This window comes from Nicotiana attenuata, unplaced genomic scaffold (genome assembly GCF_001879085.1).
Source record: "Nicotiana attenuata strain UT unplaced genomic scaffold, NIATTr2, whole genome shotgun sequence".
Lineage (NCBI taxonomy): Eukaryota > Viridiplantae > Streptophyta > Magnoliopsida > Solanales > Solanaceae > Nicotiana > Nicotiana attenuata.
The window spans coordinates 60,340-65,512 of NW_017671004.1; positions in this window are offsets into that span (position 1 = coordinate 60,340).

Here is a 5,173-nt window from a genome sequence, read left to right on the forward strand (position 1 = left end):
GGTGCTTGGTAATTTGGAGTAGGTTGTTTTGTGGGTGGAGGCATTGGATGGGTTTGGTATTTGATAGGGGATTTGGTCCTCTGTGCAACCATTACAGCACCTACGTCCCTTTTCTTAGACATACAACCAGATTGTAAAGCCTTATTGGTAGCTTGCAAAGGTTCAAAGTTCGTAACCATACCATTCTTGATGCCTTCCTTGATCCTTTCTCCTAGCTTGATGATATCAGAAAATTTATGATTCTCGATCAGCATCAGTCTCTCATAATACTGTGGGTCTTGGGCCCGAATGAAGAATTTGTTCATTTGCTCTTCTTCCAAAGCAGGCCTAACCTTAGCAGCTTCTGATCTCCATCGAGTAGCATACTCACGGAAGGTCTCAGTGGGTTTCATCTTCAAGTTTTGGATATAGAACACATCTGGTGCATTCTCTGTGTTGAACCTGAATCTGTCCATAAAATCAGACGCCATGCTTACCCAGCTTGACCACTTCTTCGAATCTTGGCTAATGTACCAAGATAAGGAATCTCCCTTCAAGCTCCTCATTAAAAGCTTCATGCGGATTTTCTCGTCTTTTCCTACTCCAACCAATTTGTCACAGTATGTTCTCAAGTGGACCCTTGGATCCCCTGTACCATCAAACATCTCGAACTTGGAAGGTTTGTACCTCTCGGGCAGTTCGACATCGGGCTGTATGCAAAGATCTTCATAGTTTAGCCCCTCAATTCCCTTACTACCTTCAACGCCTTGAATTCTGCTAGTCAACTTTTTAAGCTCTTCGGCCAGATTTCTGATGAGCAAGTCCTTATCATCGGACTCGGGTATGCTTGAGATGGGCTGGGTGGAGTGTGGCACAGTCTCCACGTAGATGGGGGTATTATGTTGGGTGTGGCAGTAGTCATTTGTGGAATTCTGGAGTTCTGGGATGAGCAGTGAGATATTATTTGAGGTATGGCAAGTATTGCAGTGGTGGTGAGGAGCGGGATAGTTTTGTTGCTTTGGGATGTTTTGCGGAGGTACAGGATTCTGAGTTTTTGGGAAAGTAAACTCTGGAGTGGTGAGGGAAAATGACAGATTTGCCAGATTCCGGACTTGATCAAGTTCTTCCTGAAACTTCAACAGCTTTTGTTCTAGTTGGGATGCATTTTCCTTGGGGACCAGAATACCATGAGTGACCTCTACCCGTTCAGCTGAGTTGTTCGAATCTTTCATTTTTCCTTTGTTTCTGTGTCTGACAGGACTGGGAGGAGGAGTAGGTAGAGGGCCCCTGGATCTCGTAAAATATGATGATGTTGCCAGAGTTCACGAACTAACCTTTGGGGAGGGGAATAAACAAAAAGTAAAACAAAAGGTAACAAGTCAGTGAGGATCATTAGAAAATGTTGCAATATTTAAACACGTAGTGCTGAAATATAAAGCGCATCCTAATTTTGGGGACCTCGTTGTGCCCGAGGTAGGCCTAGCGACAAGTTAATTTGGAGAACTTAGAATGCTAAGTGCCTCATTTCATTGATAAAAGGTAAACGAATCCCAAAACGACACTAAATAACAAGAAAATAGAAATCACTAACGGCCATCGGCCTTATTACATCTTATAAAGCGGAAACGGAAATTCCTATCTATTTGGTCCCAGAGGGACCTTCCCCAGACTCGGCATTGTTGGCTCCATCGAACAGCTCCCCTAGCTCGCGCAGTCCTAGTAGCAAGTAAGCTCTGGCCAGATGTCCGCCTTCATTTCCTTCAGCAGTCCGGCAGTCTTCGACCCTTTTCAGAAACTTCTTTTCCAATTCTACTATACCTCGCTCCAAACAGACCAATCGTTTGTTGGCGTTGACAACCATATCCTTCCACTCTTCAATTAGTTTTTGATTGGCTTCTTGTATCTCGCGGTGCTCACTTTCACATTCCCGATTGTCTTGCGCAATTGGTTGTACTTGACCTGTGCTTCAGCCTTTTCATCGATGATCCTGTGACCTTGAACAAACCCGGGTTGACCCAAACCATTGTGATTGTCCTCCAGCCAGCCTGAATAGTGTGGGGTACAACCAGCATGGTATCTGTCTGGTTCGATGGTGTCCCTTCCTATGACGATCCTGCAGTGCCACATATGCTGAGCTTGGCACTTGTAAGGACTATCGTCAGCCTGGAAGTCAGCCCGAAAATGACTCATCTTGTCGACCCTTGGTATAACCTGCTTCCTACCAGCTTGTCTCATAACTCGGAGAGGGACATAAAGGTAGGTTCCCCTCAAACGGATCAGTATCAGAAATGGCGCATCCCTGGATTGAACGATGAATTCTTCAGTAGGGAATCACTCGAACATCCATTGTACCCGGTCCTCAGTCGAATTATCAAAGAGTTCGACCCATTCTCTAACATTCTCCGGTTGGGCGAACATGTTGAGAATGTAATTCATTCGCTTTGGGTGATGAAAGGCGATATGATCGTCCCGATCTCTTCGATGCATTTCCTGTCGGTACTCACCCTTTTGGAGATGTTCCATGAGCCAAAGTTGCAGTAGAAGATTACAACCCTCGAAATGTTTGGCTCCCTGTTGACACCTTTCTAGGGCTCGGTATATCTCTGCAATGAATGCACAAGACTGAATGGTTGTCCGTCAATTCCTTCGATTAGAGTTTTGGTGACCATAGCTAGCCTTGTATGGATTCTTGTTTTCTTCATTGGGAACACTATCATCCCCAAGAAACAGAACATGAAGACAAAGACCCTTCGGTGAATATGCCCCAATGATGTAAGGGCGAACTCGTCAGGATAAGTACAGTAAGATTTGCTGTGACCGTACCTCTCATACAAGTAGTCAAAGGGAATGTACGAATCTTTCAAACATGTCAAGTCTGGATTCTTCTTTAGACCCATCATTTTGAGAAAACCTCTACCCTTGCAGTTGCAGACGCCCCCTTTTCCTCGCGAAATCGGGTTTACGACATTTGAGAAGACAACTCTATTCCCGTGTGGGAATTGGGTTTTTGGAATTGAAGAGTCGCCACCTAATGATTAAGTGCATTAGGACACTGAGGGTTTTTGAGTTTGAAAACCAGAGTTCGGGTAAGGGCTAGAAATTATCTCGAGGGGAAGGTGTTAGGCACCCGTCAAGATCCACTAGTGTGGTTCCCGACCATGCTATGTTGTGACTTTAATGCAAATAAGTATACAGATAACTTCACACATAAGGGTTACAGATAGATACGTGACAAGCATGTTGGAATCAAGGTCTAGATGATCTACAATTTGTTTTGAGGGAAGGTCTAAAATGCAGAAAATTAATCAAGACATTGAAGAAATATTTAGAAGAAAAAAAAAGAATAATGCAGTAAAATAAAAGAGAGGTTTTGGGTAGTTGAAAAGACAGAATATTATTGATATTAAACAAAGTCACATAAAGGAAAGGGGGTCCTAGGTTTGTAACACACATGGATCATCCACACAACACCGGTACTCAATCGTACGCATAGCGTTATCATGTGATCATCATCTCCATGTCTACCCTTCCCACCCCGTTAAGGTATTTAAGCGCGGAATGGTATCGTTACCTACTGCATGCTATTACCCGTCCCACCTATCAGTCCCGGAGGCGTTTAGGACTACTAATCCTAAAAGGGAGGGAACTTGGCTTTTCAGATATTTTAAAAGGATAAAATTCTAGGGCAACAAACAAAACACATAAAGCAGTTAATGGGAAAATAAGAACAATTAAAGGCTCAAGTAGGCCTCCTCACTTAAAGAAACAAATTGTTTAGCATGTCTTACACATACTGTTTAGGTCATTAATTAAAATTAGCGCAGGAAGAATTGATTTACCACATATTTCCTAGATAGGGAGTCCAAATTAGTCCTGCTTAGATGTAGTTATCGAAAGCTGACAGTTGATTAATTATCTAACTATTTGTATGCTAAAGAGGGCCTATAGGCATGATATCTATTAATCCAGAGACGGAGGAATAACTGATTGCAAAAAGTCATTAGTTATAAGCTCTACGAGTGTTAAACAAATTGCCACTGATTTAAAACATAGAAATAAGTGGCGATTCTGATTAAGTTAATAGTTCCTATAGGCAGGTTATCTATATGTAATGAGTTATTTTCACTCCTATAAGCAGGCTTGCCTAATGACAAATGTATATGCAAAGTGCAAGAAGTCTTATAGGTATAATATCTATACATTATGCAGAGCTTCATTATCGATTTATTGCCATGGTATTATTACAAAGTTCAGAAAGTGATAACCCTATGAACATGGTTTCTAAGCGAGATGCAGAATTTTAAAGAGTAAATATCCTATAGACATAGTATCTACGTGAAAAAGCAGAGTTTGAAACTAATGATCCTATGAACATGATTTCTATGTGAGAATGCAGAATTTTAAAGAGTAAATATCTTATAGACATGATTTCTACCCCTTTGGCATGCATTCAGTCCCATCCCCTTTCACTATACCCCAGAAGTTATTACAAAGTTATTTACAAAGCTTATTACAGACCAAGCGAATCAGAAGGAATAATAAAAATTACATCAGTGATTACATCTACATCTAATCATCCTAATCCGGACTCAAAGTCTAATAATATGTGATAAACCAACTTCCAGGATCGGATTTTCAAAGCCTTTCTCTTATTTGGGATGTGTCAAAGTTCCAAGGAACTTCAAGAATTCCAGGCAATGCTTACACGCCAAATATCATTGCAGAGTTAAGAACAAAGTGCATTGTGGAAGGGCCAACCCTCAAATGTCCAAGTTCAGAGGGAACTCGAGGTCCCAAAGCAAGGCTCATAGGAGGGGGGGCAGAACTTAGAGACTAGGAGTATATGCAAGTGCAGTAGAGAGGAAATGGCAAGCTGGTGTTCATGCCAAGCATTTTGGGGTGCTGGCACACCCCTGACCAGCTTGTCAGTTGAACTTGGGGAGTTAAGACCTATTGAAGGTCAGGTTCAGCCTTGGATAGCAATAAGGATGCTGCCAGGCTATACCTTAACTCAGCATACATGGGGGAGTGGGGATATGGGGATTCATAACAAGCAGGACTCAAGAAAGGAGCAGGCAAGGGCATACCCAGCAATGGGACATACTGGCACACCCTTTAGCCTACTTAGGGGTTAGAACTAAGTTCATGAGCAACAATTCTTGTTGCCATGCCCTGAGTCCCCACTTACAAACAT